General features: G+C 57.3%; 2 protein-coding genes across 4 annotated transcripts in view; one reads left to right on the plus strand and one right to left on the minus strand.

Moving 5' to 3' along the window:
- Window positions 1–13,937, minus strand: part of RNF4 (ring finger protein 4) — a 170,742-nt gene that overhangs the window by 79,389 nt on the left and 77,416 nt on the right. The window lies entirely within an intron of this gene.
- ZFYVE28 (zinc finger FYVE-type containing 28) overlaps window positions 1–13,937 on the plus strand; it is a 120,130-nt gene that overhangs the window by 1,137 nt on the left and 105,056 nt on the right. Inside the window, exon 1 of one of the 3 annotated variants that reach the window (XM_058719624.1) lies at window positions 389–584. The exons of the other annotated variants lie outside the window; for them this stretch is intronic. The gene's annotated coding sequence lies outside the window, so the exon portion shown is untranslated. Of the gene's footprint in view, window positions 1–388; window positions 585–13,937 lie in introns of those variants that run through there. 3 annotated transcript variants of the gene reach the window in all.

Below are 13,937 nucleotides of genomic sequence, written 5' to 3' on the forward strand. Positions count from 1 at the left end.
TCGCCCGCGGGGTCGCCGGCTGGCGGCTGCGCCAGTCGCACTGCGGGCGCTGCGTCCCGCCGGCGGCCCGGGCTCGTGTCCGCTGTGGACAGCGCGGGGCCGGGGGCCGCGGTACGTGGCGCGGGGCCCAGAGTCCTGGGGGCGCCTTTGGGGTCCGGGGCTACAAGCTGCCGGCCGGCGCAGCGGGCAGGCGGAGGCGCTGGGGTCTTGGCTGAGGGCGATGACGCTGGGGTGGGGTCACCGAGGCGACCAGGGGACATCGAGGCCACAGTGTCACTGACGACCCAGGGTTGGACCGCTTTTCTGGATTGGGCTTCCCCGCCCTCCCTCCCCCACATGGGTGGTCTCTCAGGGTGGGGGTTTCTTTAAATCCGTGCCCTCCTGGTGCGCGGTTCCGGGAGGCAGCAGATCTGTTTGGGGAGACCGGGGTCTAGGGGACGAGCCCAGGGACCTGAAAGCTTGTGCTTCGTGGTGTTTGGGGTCGGAGATTTCTCCGGAGTGTTGGGCTGAAGGATTAGGATGCCTGTGGTGCTCCTTGCTCCGCCTTGGCCTCCCCCAGAGAGGATTCGGTTCTTCCCCGTCAGGTACAGCCACTGGCCTCCCAACCTTGTCCTGTAGCAGCTCCTTATCCGTGGTGGTGGTGGGGGGGTGGGGGTGGTGGTGGCTTGGTGCGACCCTGGTGCTTCCTGGCTCCCTGTGGTTTGGGACCTCCCTGGTCATTTTCTACCCACCCGCTCCTCACTGCAGTCTCCCCTAAGGCCAGTCTCAGCCCTCCTGCTGTCCTGCCGGGGGGTTGTCAGGGGGAGGTGACAGCCACTGCATAGGATATCTGTACAAGGAATGGCTTTGTGTGTGTGTGACTTTTGTCTCCGGTTAAGGAAAAATCAAGTCCTCTTGTCAAAAGGTCATATCTAGGGTGGACAGTAGTGTTACTGTTTCAAGGTATATGCCAGCAGAGGCTGGCAGGGAAATGTATCATAGGTCAGGTAACATTCTGGTGTTTCCAAAAACACTTTTGTCAGAAGTCCAGGTTCCAGCTGTGGCTCCGGAGTCGGCCTTGATTTCAGGATCACTAACCGTGTTGTCTTATTGCAAGGGGAGGAAGAGCAATGGTGTGCTCTCTGTTTCATTAATAGCTGCACAGTTTCAGCTGAGGGGAAAGTCTTCAAAGGTGGAAAACAATACTGCCCTTGAGGTTGTGCCCTGGAATGGAGAATGGTACCCCTAAGTTTCCCTCTCCAGCAGGCAGCTGCCCTTCTAAGACAAGCTCCAGGGGCCGACGGGGGCTGGGTGGAGGGCCGGTGTTAACCAGTCACAATGGTGCAGCGGAGAAGGGAGGGCTGGTGCTTTGTGTCAGGTCACATCTGATATTTGTCCCTGAGCCTTGGACTTGAGACACACGTCCATCTGAGATCTTTGCGTCTGGCCTTGGCGTGGTGCCCCGCAGTCAGCTTGAGCTTGGGCGGTCTCTTGTTTGGGATCTGTCTTTGGAGTTAAATATCTTGATTGTTTGAAGAGTTGGAGCATATTAGGTCACCCCAGTAGCTTTTCATTTTTCAAACCAAAGCTCAGACTTTTGTCTTGGATTATGAATTGAATTTTCTGGTTCCCTTACCTTTCTAATTTAATCCATTTGGGACAGGTGAGCACAGAGTCAGTGCTGGGAAGATTCCAGGCTGGAGGACAAGAGGTGTGAGAGTTAGCTGCGGGGGAATGTGTCTGGGGGAGACTGTTGCCTGCAGTTACGATTTGTTTTTTTCACTTTTGTATTTAGATAGATACACAATTCAAACTGCATTCTTGATTTAATCCCTGCTTTGGTCTAAAACTGAACACCAAGCTTCTTGTTCATTACAGTGCAGTGGAAAATATTGTGGAGCCAAAAATATTCATTGTTCTCGCAGTTCTAAAAAGGATTCAGAAGTGCTTTAAAACATTCTGACACTTAAAATTTTTGATATCTGAATCATTAATAACTACCTCAGTTGGGTTTAAAAAAAAAGCCTTGATGTATAATATAGTAGTTTAACGTTAAAATGACATTACCCATCTCTCATATTTCCATTTATTTTCTTCAAGGCCATCTTTTAAACACTATAATTTCTCTTCATGTGAAGTGTTCAGGATTTGTCAGTATTATCTGGACTGTGAAAGCTGGATAGGAAAGGAATGTGTGGGAAAGCTTATCAGCCTGCCCTTTGTGATGTTGGTGACAAGCTTTTTTGACTTTTGTTTAGGGAAAGTCCTTCCAAGAAAGAGTGAACTTTAAGAAGGTGAAACCTTTTGGAATAATTGGTATCTCCATTTGAAACGAAAGTGTTAATACTTGTGTTTCTTGCTGGGTTATCGCTTTCTTGTTGACGCCTGGTCACTGTGCTAAAGGGTGAAATCCTGGCATAGTGGAAGGGGGCCCCAGACCAGGCCCAGCCAGGATAGCTCAGCCGTCATTAAAGAGCATCCTAATGATGGTACAGGTCAAATCGTGTTTTCCATCTTTGAGGAAGAATTGATGGGTGGGTAGGTGATACTGTCCAGCTGGGTGGGGGGTTACCATGCTCCGCCCTGCGCTCCATGAAGCCCTCTCTCGTCTGTACCCCCAAACGACTCCTGGGATGTGGGTCATTAACATTCCTTGTGAATACAGTGCTTTAGTGACTGATGTTTATCTGGGAACTGTCAGTACCCTGGGTTCAGGTCAGAGATGACATAGCCTTCTCAGAAGCCCGGGTAATGTGATGGGCACGTGTGCTTTTTGTAAGAAGGACCCTTCGAGCTTTGTGAAGTCTGCCCGAGCGTACATCCAGATAGGGTGTTTGCAACTTAACCCAGCCTCAGTGGACCAGGGCGTCTAGAGCCCTGTCCACGGTCCCTCCTGGTTTCCAGAGTCCCAGGCCCCCTGGTCATGGGCGTGGAGCTGACCCTCTGTTCCTTGACCACCTGGCGGGGCGCAGGACCCTGGAAATGCCATAGCAGGTAGGAGTCCTTCAGGTATTAAACCAGCAGGTCACAGGGCCATGGGAAGGGCCTGGGTTTGTGTCTGCATGGCCCCCAAAGTGCAGAGACGTTGCATAGCCCCTCATCCTTTCGGGACTCCCCGACAGAGACCTGGAGAAATCCAGCCAGGGCATTGGCAGACCCCAGGGCTGTGGGAGGGCTTACAGCGGAAGCTGGTGAGATGGGTAGTCTTCCCTCAACCTGGGTCCTGCTGCTCTTGGGTCTGCGAGGGCAGTATCAGCACGTGCCTCGAATTCCCTGCTCTGCCTGGCTGGGAAGCGAGCTGCTGACCTCGCAGTGCCATGTTGGATCCTGGTGCCAGGTACAGACACTGTTTCAGGAGCTTGGGGTTTTAATGTGAACTTCTAGCCAGGCTGCGTTTCCTGCTGATAAACTCTGAGTGCCCGGCCACAGCTGAGGCCATCCTTGGAGGAACACATTCCTCTCTGAGGTGAGCTACTGGAAAGCCAGTGTTCCGGAAAGCCTGGCCACGCAGGCTGTGCTGAGGCTGAGCTCCCTCCGCCAGCAGGTGCCTGGCACAGAGGGGGCTCGCGCAGTCCTGGGAAGGATGCTCGGCAGTGCTGAGTCACAGCAGGCTGGGCTGGCCCACACACCCATCGCTGTCATCCCAGGATTCAGAAGGCACGGGCCCTCCTCCCTGCTGCCCCATCTGGCCGCCCCTCCGGAGAGCTTTCCTTCGGATGCCTCAGCACTTGGAGGCTATGGGCAAATGGGAGGGCCTGAGAGGTGCCCATCCCTGAAGGTGGTTTATGGAGCCCACCTGCTTGGGTAGGGAGTGACTCAGGGGGAGGTCCCCATCTCGTTTCCGAGGCTTCGCTGTATTTCTGTGTGTGGCTTCACACGCCCAGCCCTGTGCCCCTGGCATTTGCAGGGCCAGGGAGGGGCTGAGTGGCTGACGGATGGTGAGTGTCAGTCTCTGTGCCAGCTCTTATGTCATCGCTCAGGGTCTGCACTTCACAGTCAGAGGAGCACAGTAACGGGAAACGTTCCTGTTCTGATGGTGACTGTGAAATGGGCGAGTCACAGGCCGGGAGTCTTGAGTGTTGCCTGATTGATCTCTGGGCTCGGAGTCCGCAGGCAGTGGCGTGGCGGGGAGGGAGCCGGAGTCAGCGGACTGCCCCCCTCTCCGAACGGGAGGCCTGTTAGGTAATTTCCTTCTACCTGCAGAAGGATGGGTAACGTCAGGATGCTTTGATGCCTCTCCTAACGCTGCCCTGCCGGGAGTCCCCAGATCAGAAGACAGGCTTCTTTTAACTGTGTAAAGATGCCCATCTAAGGGCGTATACGTGACTCAGCGGTCATTTGCAGTTCTTGACGGCAGAGCTGTGGTTTTGTCTCCTTTGGGGTGACAGCACTGGGCAGCCACGGCTCCTACGTGGCATGCCCTGTGCCCAGCAAAGGGGAACACGGTGAGCGGGTCCCAGCTGGAAGACAAACGCATACGCCGAAAGCCGCGGGTCCCCGTGTTTCTCTCCTGTCTCCCTGGGCTGACCTCGCTGCCCGCTCTGGCATAAATAGCACGAAGCTGCAGACAGGGCAGCAGGCACTGGGGCCTGGGTGGGAATCCTCCCCCGTCCCTGCCTGGCCCTGTGCCTCAGTTTCCCTGTTTGTCAGGTGGGGTGACGGGACCTGCTGCGTGGAACTTGGTCATCTCTGTCGGACGCTCACAGGAGCGGCTCAACAGATGACGGTGTCAATGTCAGCAGCGCTCTTGGGTGTGGACTTAATGTAAGACCACCCATGGAGCGTTTTATGGGGTCTGAGCGGTCACTGAGGCTTTCCAGTGACTTCCAGGTTATTATGAGAGTGAAGTATCTTTTTTTTTTAAGTTTATTTATTCATTTTTGAGAGACAGAGAGAGTGCGAGGGAGGGGCAGAGAGAGGGAGAGAGAATCCCAAGCAGGCTCCATGTTTTCAGCACAGAGCATGATGTGGGGCTCAAACCCACGAACCGTGAAGTCAGACCTGAGCCAAGATCAAGAGTCAGACGCTCAACTGACTGAGCCACCCAGGCACCCCAAGAGTGAGAGTGTCTTAGAAGGTGCACCCTGCCTCCCTTTCTGTGGCATGTCCGGTCCTGGGTTGCTAGAAACAGGACCTGACTCAGGATGCTTCAGGCATTACAAATGCCGGCGATGAGTAACAATGATGCCGTCTCCTGTGCCCTCCCTGGGCCGAGATGCGGCCAGGTGCTGATCCACTGCCCTGGCATTGCCTTTGAAGGAGAACCCAGGGCTGAATTTCAGCCAGAGCGGGCATCAGTGGGCTCTGCTGTGTCAGGTCTGGCCCCCAACCTCTCAGGCCATCCTCCTGTGTCCTGTCCCCGCCCCATCACCCCTCCTCAGCTGGAGGCTCAGGATCCAGGAAAGGACTCCAGAGCCATGGGGTGGCCAAGGCAGAGGGGCTGGGTGTAAGTGACAGCCTGGGGGCATAGGTCTCTGTTGGCGCTGAGGTTGTGGGGGTGCTTGTGAACATTTGATGTTCCTGTTTTACAAACGAGATGTCAGGGACGAGATCTTAACTTGTTGGAACCTTCACAGCCGGGAAGAGGGAAAGCTAGATTTGAACTCCGGTCTGTTGGGCCCCGGAGCTGGAATTGGCAAGTGCGGCTGCCCTGAGCTGTGCCTCTCCTGCAGGAAGGAACTGAAGCCGTCACCAGCGTTTACATGAGTCTGGTTTGATGAAGCATTTGGTTTTGTACTTTTCACAGTTGGAATGAAAAGAAACTTAGGTATTGATGGGCAGTTTAAGTGTTTGAAGGAAGAAGACAAAAATGAATGGATTCTTTTTTGTTTTTACTGATCTGAATAGATAAAGCAAAGTAGAATAGAATGTTTCATATTATGATAATTTATGTAGAGTAGTTGGGTGAGATGAATGGGAGGTTTTTTTCTTTCTTACAGTAAGTGTTTTGAGGCTCTTCCATTTCTCCTTGTTTTGTGCAGGGTGGGGGCAGGGGAATGTTGGGGGCACTTCAAGTGGGGCTGCCTTCATGGCTGAGGGCTCCTTAGAGCTCTGCACGGGGGCTCTGTGAGTCTCTGCCCTGCGGGGACCCCCCAAGCTCCCCCACGACTGCGGCCGTCATACACTGGGTGCTTGGAGAAAACGGAGCGCATACCTACCCCTGGGGGTGGTGTCTTTGGGGCAGCCGTTTGTTGGGTGTTTAGTTTTTGAGAATGTTTCCTATTATTTTTAGGGATATTGTAATTACAAAAAAAGCTTAAAAGCGGAATCAACTACTTCATTGTTGGATGCATTATATTTTTGAGACACAGAGAGGGAGTGTGAGCTGGGGAGGGGCGGGGGGCAGAGGATCTGAAGACGACTCTGCCCTGGCAGCATAGAGCCTGACGAGGGGCTTGAGCTCATGAACCCCTGGATCATGACCTGAGCCGAAGGTGGACGCTCAACAGACTGAGCCACCCAGGTGCCCCCAATGTCAGATACGTTTCAGAATCGTATCCCCGCGTTTATAGCAACATTATGCGTAACAGAAGTTGGAAGTGGCCCACGTGTCCACCAACAGTGAGTGAGGAACTGAAGTGTGGTCCAGCCACACGATGGAATATTATTCAACCAGGAAAAGGAAGGAACTTCAGGTTATAATATGGATGAGTCTTCAAGTCATTATGTGACATGTGGAGAAGCCAGACACAAAAGGACACAAACTTTACGACTCTGCTTCCCCTACTGTCCCGGAGGGCAGGTCTGTAGACACAGAATGTATGTCGTGGCTGGCAGGGGTGGGAAAAGGGCGGCGATGGCCAGAGGGTCCAAGGCTCCTTTTGGGGCAATAAACAGGTTTTAAAACTGGAGACAGGTGGTGGTGGCACAGCACTAAATACCCCTGAAATGTGTATTTAAGGTGGTTAATTGTATCTTAGGTGAATTTTACCTCGATAAAAAAGGGAATTAAGCCGTTTTTGAGAGTTTTTTTTTGAGAATCGTAGCAGTTTTTGAGACAGTCAAGGGGCTTTTCCTGGAAGGTCAGGAGATGCATCTCCGGCGGGGCTTGGCGCCCTGAGGCTCTTTGAAACCACCCCTTCCAGGCCCTCGGTTTTGGGGTTTCTGGAGGACAGCGGCGAGGGGTTCTGTGTGCAGATTTCTGAAACCACACCGCAGCCCCTGGGGCTGCCCAGGGAGAGCCTGTCCTGGTCAAGTGCAGCCCTCACAATGGGCGCAAGGGTGCTGGCTGGTGGGCACCTTCAGGGCTGTCAGGTGGGGTGGCCAGGGGGCCAGGACCCAGAGGAGCTGGGATTGGAGGGACAGATGCAGTCAGCAGAGTGAGCAGGGCAGCCCCACCAGGGTGTGTGTGTGTGTGTGTGTGTGTGTGGTGCCAGAAGGGGGAGGGACCAGGTGCAGGTCACTTGTGGTGACAGTCTTGATGGGATCAGATCCTTCAGGGGGAGGGAGTCGATTCAGGGGGAGAACTGGAAGCTGGGGCTGGTGACGGAGACCTGGCTGAGGCTCAGGTAAGGGCATGGCAGGCAGGACTCTGGGATGGGAAGGCCCGGTGGGGAGGTTGAGGGGTGCTGTTAGCTGGACATGAGGGTGTAGGGGAGGGCTGGTGGGGCAAGGGGCCCGGGAGCCCAGCTGGGAACCGTGGCGCTTGGGGTGCCCATGGAATGTCCGTGTGGATGGCGCAGCCCCCACGGTGGGTGCCCAGGAGTGCAGAATTGTACCGAGCTGGCCCCAGGGCTGAGAGCATGGCCCTGAGAACCAGAACAGTCACCCCATTTTGTGGGCCACATGTGGGTGGGGCTCAGCGGCTGTCACCTCTCTCCTTCCATGCCCTCTGGCAGCTGGGTCCCCCTCTGCACGGCCTCCTGTCCACCAGGAGGCTGACGGTGGGGGGGGGGGGGTTGCACGATGGTGTTGGTGCCCCAGTGGGAATGGCAGGGGTCTCCTGAGGCCTAGCCCTGAAGTCACAGGCGTCTCTTGCACCATTTTAGAGGGTTAGCTGCGTTCAGGGCGGGCAAGCATGGCCTTCCGGTGGTGGCCCAGGGCTGGGGGCGGGGGTAGTGGCAGTGGGGAAGCATGGCTCCAGGGCAGGGGTGGGTTAGAGGGGTTCACACAGGAAGCTGAGGCGTGGGTGACAGGCAGCTAGGAAAACCCTATCCCACACTGTGTCACTGGGGTACCTGGCAGAGTAAAACTCACCCGTCCGGAGGGGGGCCCTCCCGCCCGGCGTCTGATGTGGAATGCATGGTAAAAACACGAACAGACTCACGAGAACGAGGTGTGGGAACGGAGAGCCTGTAGATCTCCCAGGACTGAGAGGGAGAGTCATTGAATTAAAAATGAAAAACCAACCCGCCTCATGCAGGGGTGAGGCGATCACTCTGAGGTTCCGGAAGTTCACGGGCAGGCCGGGAGGGTGGGATGAGGGTCAAGGTGCATCTGATGGGACTTGGGGCGGGGGCAGGGAGCAAGGGGAGCCTTCCCAGGCGCCGGCCCCGACTCCAGGCTGGGCTGGGGGAGGGCCCTGGGGAGCACGGCACTTGCCGGGCTGCGTCAGCACCGGGATGAAATGGAAGACAGTTTTGGATGAAGACGAAAGCTGCACAAGGACCGGGAAGTGTATTCCAGAAGGAAAATCAAGAGTCAGAGGAGGGCGTGGGAGGCAAGGAGCTCGTGGCACATCAGTGCGGCAGTTACCCTGTGGAGCGGCAAGAAGCAGGGGTTTGGGCAGAGTGACCCCAAAACGCGGGAGTGAGACACACTAGCCAGGAGCACCCGGTGGAGGTGGGTCCTTGGTGGCTCTGGAGGAGGCGCGAGGCGAGGGTGACGTCAGACCGTGAGTTAAGCACACGCAGGAGCCCAGGGGGAGCACCCGCGTGCTACTTACAGAGTGAAAAACTTCCCAGCCGGAGAAGTTCCACCCCACTGGGTATCTGTTACCTTCTGTGGTCTTGGTTTCAGCTTTGAGAGGAAGGAATGATGGGAGTCGCACGTCCTGGGACAGATCGTGTTCGGTGGCCCCCTCCTTGCTGGACTCCCTGCCGACTGTGCCCATGAGCCTCCAAGAAGCCTCTCTGCTGTTGGGAGAAGTCTGCACCACCCAGAGCCCAGCAGTGGCTCAGGATTGAGTACAGATGGGCCGAGGACTTGTGCTCAGCAGCTGGGGCCAGGTCTGGTCTCCTCACCTGTTAGCTGAACGAGAGGCCATGGGACGACATAGGAGCTGCCTTCCTGCCCCTGCAGCTGAGCACTGACCCTCCGGCAGGCGGCTACTCGGGGCCCTGGGACCTGGCCGGGTGGGGCAGACTGGCTAAGCTCCAGAGAGCCCAGCTGTCAGGTGTGCAGGGACCCAGCTCCAGGACCATGGCCTCTGGCCCCTCATACATTCCCCCGGCATCGCTGACTGAGGACACTTGCTGGGGTTGTTTTCCCTGGGATGAATGCTCCCAGACTGGGAACTGACACCCCTGAGAATCCCTGGCCCCAAGTGCCCCACAGAGAGCCTGAGTCCAGACCTCTGTCATTTGGCCCCAGGGACGGGGCTCTGGCAAAGGCTGAGGGAGACCAGGGTCTCTGAGCTGCCTCAGGGCCAGCAAGAAAGCGTGTGGACCCCCAGGGAGGCGTTTGCCAGGCTGAGGAGGGGCTGCCGAAGGGTCCGGCTGCAAACTCACTTGTCACAGACGGGGAAAGATCTGGAGGAGGGGTGCACAGAACCAGAAAGGCTTTTGGGGGCAGTGTTTCCCTGGCAGCCTCTGTCCCCCCACTGAGCCCTGTGTCGTGGCTGGACCCAAGATCTGTGCGGCCCTATTTAGCGGACGTGTCTTGAGACTGTGGGGGAGGACCCGAGGGGCCAAGTGGAGGGCAGGCGACAGGCAGAGCAGTGCCAGGCTGCCCCCTCCTCTTCAAGCACCGGTGAGTCTCAGGAATGGCCCTCCTGGCCTTCTGGCCTCTGCCCTCTGGCCACGCCCACAGGGTCAGGCCTGACCTGCTGCCCAGCAGTCCAGCTCAGTCCCAGAGAGGCCGGCGTGGCCGTGCCCCACTGCTCTTGGTGCCCCGTCCGTATTCTGATCGTGGTGGATGTGCAGCCTCTAACAGGTGTCTGAACTCTGAGGGAGACGATTGGTCTGCTGACACTCCAGTTGTCATGCTGCAGATTATTCTAGAATAGGGGCTGTGGGGTTGGAAGCCCGCCTCACCACGTGGACAAAACCAAAAAGGCAAGTGGCAGTGTCAGACATGAGATGTCACTCGTGTTCTGTGCACAGCGTGGCATGCGGGGGCAGGGGGCACGTGGCTTCTCCCCCAGACTCAGACCCAGTGCCCGGGGCCCAGCCCTGCGGTCTGCCGCTTGCCTTGGGCCTTTCCCAAGGATGTGCTTTTGGGCACCAACCCAGCTTGTTGACAAGGCCCGTTATAGCTTTGTTGTTGTTGTTGTACATATTTTTCTTTTTTTAAAAGCTTATTTATTTACTTGTAGAAAGTGTGTGAGCACAACAAGCAGGAAAGAGAGAGAGGGGGAGAGAGAGAGAGAGAGAGAGAGAGAGAGAGAGAGAGAGAGACTCCCAAGCTGGCACGGTGCTGTCAGTGCAGAGCCCACGCAACATGGGCCTCAATCCCACAAACTGAGATCGCGACCTGAGCAGAGGTCAAGAGTCGGATGCTTAACCAGCTGTGCCACCCAGGCTCCCTTATATGTGTCATTTCTTAAAAAATTAGGTGGCATTCACATCACACGCAGTTTACTGTTTACCTCAGTGGCATTCGTGTACCCAGCGTGCGTGTGGGGGGCTGTGTCCATTGTGCAGTCTCCCCCACTCTCCCCCTCCTGCCCCCAGAGACCTCTGGCCTGCGTTCTGTCTCTGTGCATTTCTGTTCTGGGCATTTCACAGAAAGGGGATCATACGACGTGGGGTCTTCAGTGTCTGGTTTCATCAACCTTGCAGCAGGTGTTGGAATTTCCTTCGGAAGGATGAATGGCATGCCTCCCTTCTGTCTACACTTCCTCCATCTGTGGACTTCTGGGCTGGGTCCTCTTCTGGGCTGCTGTGAATAAGCTGCAATAAACATCCATGTACACATTTTCCTGTGTTTTCATTCTGTTGGGTAGATACACAGGAACAGAATTTCTGGGTCACATGGGAACTTTAGGTCTAAGTTTTTGGGGGACCACTGAACTGTTTTTCCTGTTGTGCTTCTTGACGAATAGAGGGTGGTTCATGGGGGAGAGTGGGGCCTGTGTGAGCCACGCGGTGCCCAGATGGGGGACCTATGGCTGCCCAACCTGTGTGCCCTGGCCTTGGGGCCGCCCCAGTCCTGGTGAGCAGGGTGTCCCAGCGGTGTCCCTGCTTGTGAACCGAAACTCCTGGAGATTGGAGGCCTGGGTGGGTCTTCCAAGGTGGCCCCAGACCCCACCCCCGGGGCTCACTGGGAGCCGCGCTCTGTGAATCCTGTGAGAACCAGCATGGCGGTGTCTTTCTCACAGGCTCTTGTTTCCACGCCCCACTCTCGGGGCAGGGGCAAGGGTCCCCTGGATGGGAGCCGCGATCCCTCCTGGGCCCCTGTCAGGAGCTGGGCTCCGGCATCCAAGGTGGTCACACGGAGAGGACACGCTTTGTCCAGGGTTGTGAGGAGTCTGAAAGGCCTGTGATGCCCGTGGCCTCTCCTCATACACGCTGCAACATGCCAGCTGCAGGGGCCTCCGAGTGGGGTCCCGTTCCTGGGGTGGGAGGACTCACGTGGGTGTTAGCTGACTGTGGAGGGTGCAGGCCTGGCCACCGGCTTGGCCACCTGAGCGGCCACTCGATTTCTTTATGGGAGGCTGATGGAAAGTAAAGTGAGTGCAAATTACGGAAACGGCAGATATCGGTGAACAGAGATGGAAATTTAATATTCCCCGTGACGCTTCTCACTGACGTTTGTTAATGCGTTTCCACCTGCTTGCCCCATTTCCCGTGTGGCTCCGTAGCTGTCTTCCCGCGGGCTGCTTTCTAGCAGGCTTTGCAGGACTGGGAAATCGCATCAGCCGAGCGGCCTGGCTGGAGAATTGCTTCGGCTGGAGAACGTCGTTGCCGTCGTGGCTGCAACGTGTCATCACGGCTTGCTGACCGTCAGGAGTTTTGGTGACTGTAGCCAGGTGGAGGCTGCACAGAGGGCTTTGGGAGCCCTTCCTCTCCCTGCTCCTGGAAAGGGAGGGGTGGGAGTGAGGGCAGTGCCCTGCAGTGGGGAGGCCCCGGCCCTGCAGGCTCCAGGCTGACCTTCCAGCTCCAGCCCCTGAAGCGGCTGTTGCCTTGAAGCCTCACTGTAGACAGGGAGGAGGTGGGCGGCAGTCCCCCCCCCGCCCCCCGCCCGCCCCCGCCCCTGCAGGGCTGCCCCCAGCGTGAATCGCTCCTGGATGTAGACACCTGCTCTGCCTGGGGCCCCGTGGCCGGTTGTCTGTCCGTCCTCCCCTCAGGAGGCTTGTCGTCAACGTCGGGGCGCCTGACGCCTGTTGCCCCCCACCCCTGCCACCAGCACCAGGGATTCCAGCGTCACTGGTCACATGTGTGAGCTGAGCAAGTCCCTCCTCTGGTGTTGGAGACGGGACTTCAAAAGCTGGTGGTGTTTCTCCCCCAGTGGCCTGTGTGACCTTGATGCCTCTGTATGTATCTTTTGGGAGAACAGACAGCCCGGGGAGGCCACAGGGGCTGGCTGGCACCTCACAGCTGGGCTTCAAGTGGCTGGGCTTGAAAGGACTTTCTCATTAGGTGGGGGCAAGGGGAGGGCCAGGACCCACCCCAGGACTCATGTGGGCTTTGGAGCTGGCTTAGGAAGAGGCCCCATGGAAGCTGGGACTGAACTCTGACCCTGTACCCATGGGACCTTAGAGCTTTACAGTTTGGGCCTCGGAGGGGCAGGGACTGTGAGTGGGGGGCAGAGGGCGGAAGGGGGGACATCAGCCAAGGTGCTCGCTCACTTTAATTCCAGGTTTCTAGCTACTGTGGCCCCAACGCAACCCCTGGGCAAAGGTCCCTCTGATGACTCCCCTGCCCCCCCCCCCCCCCCCCCAGCTCTACTCCTTGGCCTTGAGCTCACAGAGCCTCTCGAAAGGGATGCTGGATGAGGCTGCATTCAGTGGAAACCTGGAAACCACCTGTACTGCTTAGAAGGTTCTACACACATTGCCCCAAGCTGTGGGTGCCTGTGGCAGTGTAAGGGTGTGTCACTGGGAGGATATGACCTGGGGCTTGTGGGCTCCACTCCTGGCACCTGCTGTGAGGGTGTGTCGCTGGGATGCAGGACACATGCTGGGTGGTGGGAGCTGGTTGCTGCCCCCTCCCCCACCCCCCGCCAACGTTTTGCAGGCCGTGGTTGCCTCTGAGGGTTCTTGGACACTGGACTGACTTGGACCTCGGCTGAGGGCAGACGCCTCACTCTGCATCTGGGTTCTGGCCAGGTGGGCGCCCTCCTCAGGCAGGAGATTTGACCCTGTAGCAGGTGTGGGCACCCCCCCCCCCCCACCCCCCGTGTCTCAAGCCTGGGGACTCAGGGAAGAAAGCCTGCCCCTGCCACCCCCCCACCCTCATGTCTTAAGCCTGGGGACTCAGGGAAGAAAGCCTGCCCCACCCCACCTCGTGTCTCAAGCCTGGGGACTCAGGGAAGAAAGCCTGCTGGGGTCCACAGGTTCCGCCCCCCCCCCCGCTACTGGCCCGCCTATGGCCACAGTAGCAGCCTCTGCCCAAACCCAGAGCCAGGAGCATACCTGGGTGAGCTCTGCAGGTGAGGTCCTGGCATCAGCCGAGCCCTGGGCTGGCATCGTGGGTGTGCCATCTGGCCTGCACCCACACGTGCTCTTGTGGACCCCACAGCCAGGCCCACTGGGGCAGTGCCCCCACAGAGTGGCTGATGTCTTCATTAACCTGTGGCCTGTCCCCTGCTGAGTGACCCGTGGCCTGTCCCCTGCTGGGTGCCCCACTAAATCCCAC

Source organism: Neofelis nebulosa, chromosome 3 (genome assembly GCF_028018385.1).
Source record: "Neofelis nebulosa isolate mNeoNeb1 chromosome 3, mNeoNeb1.pri, whole genome shotgun sequence".
Taxonomy (NCBI): Eukaryota; Metazoa; Chordata; class Mammalia; order Carnivora; family Felidae; genus Neofelis; species Neofelis nebulosa.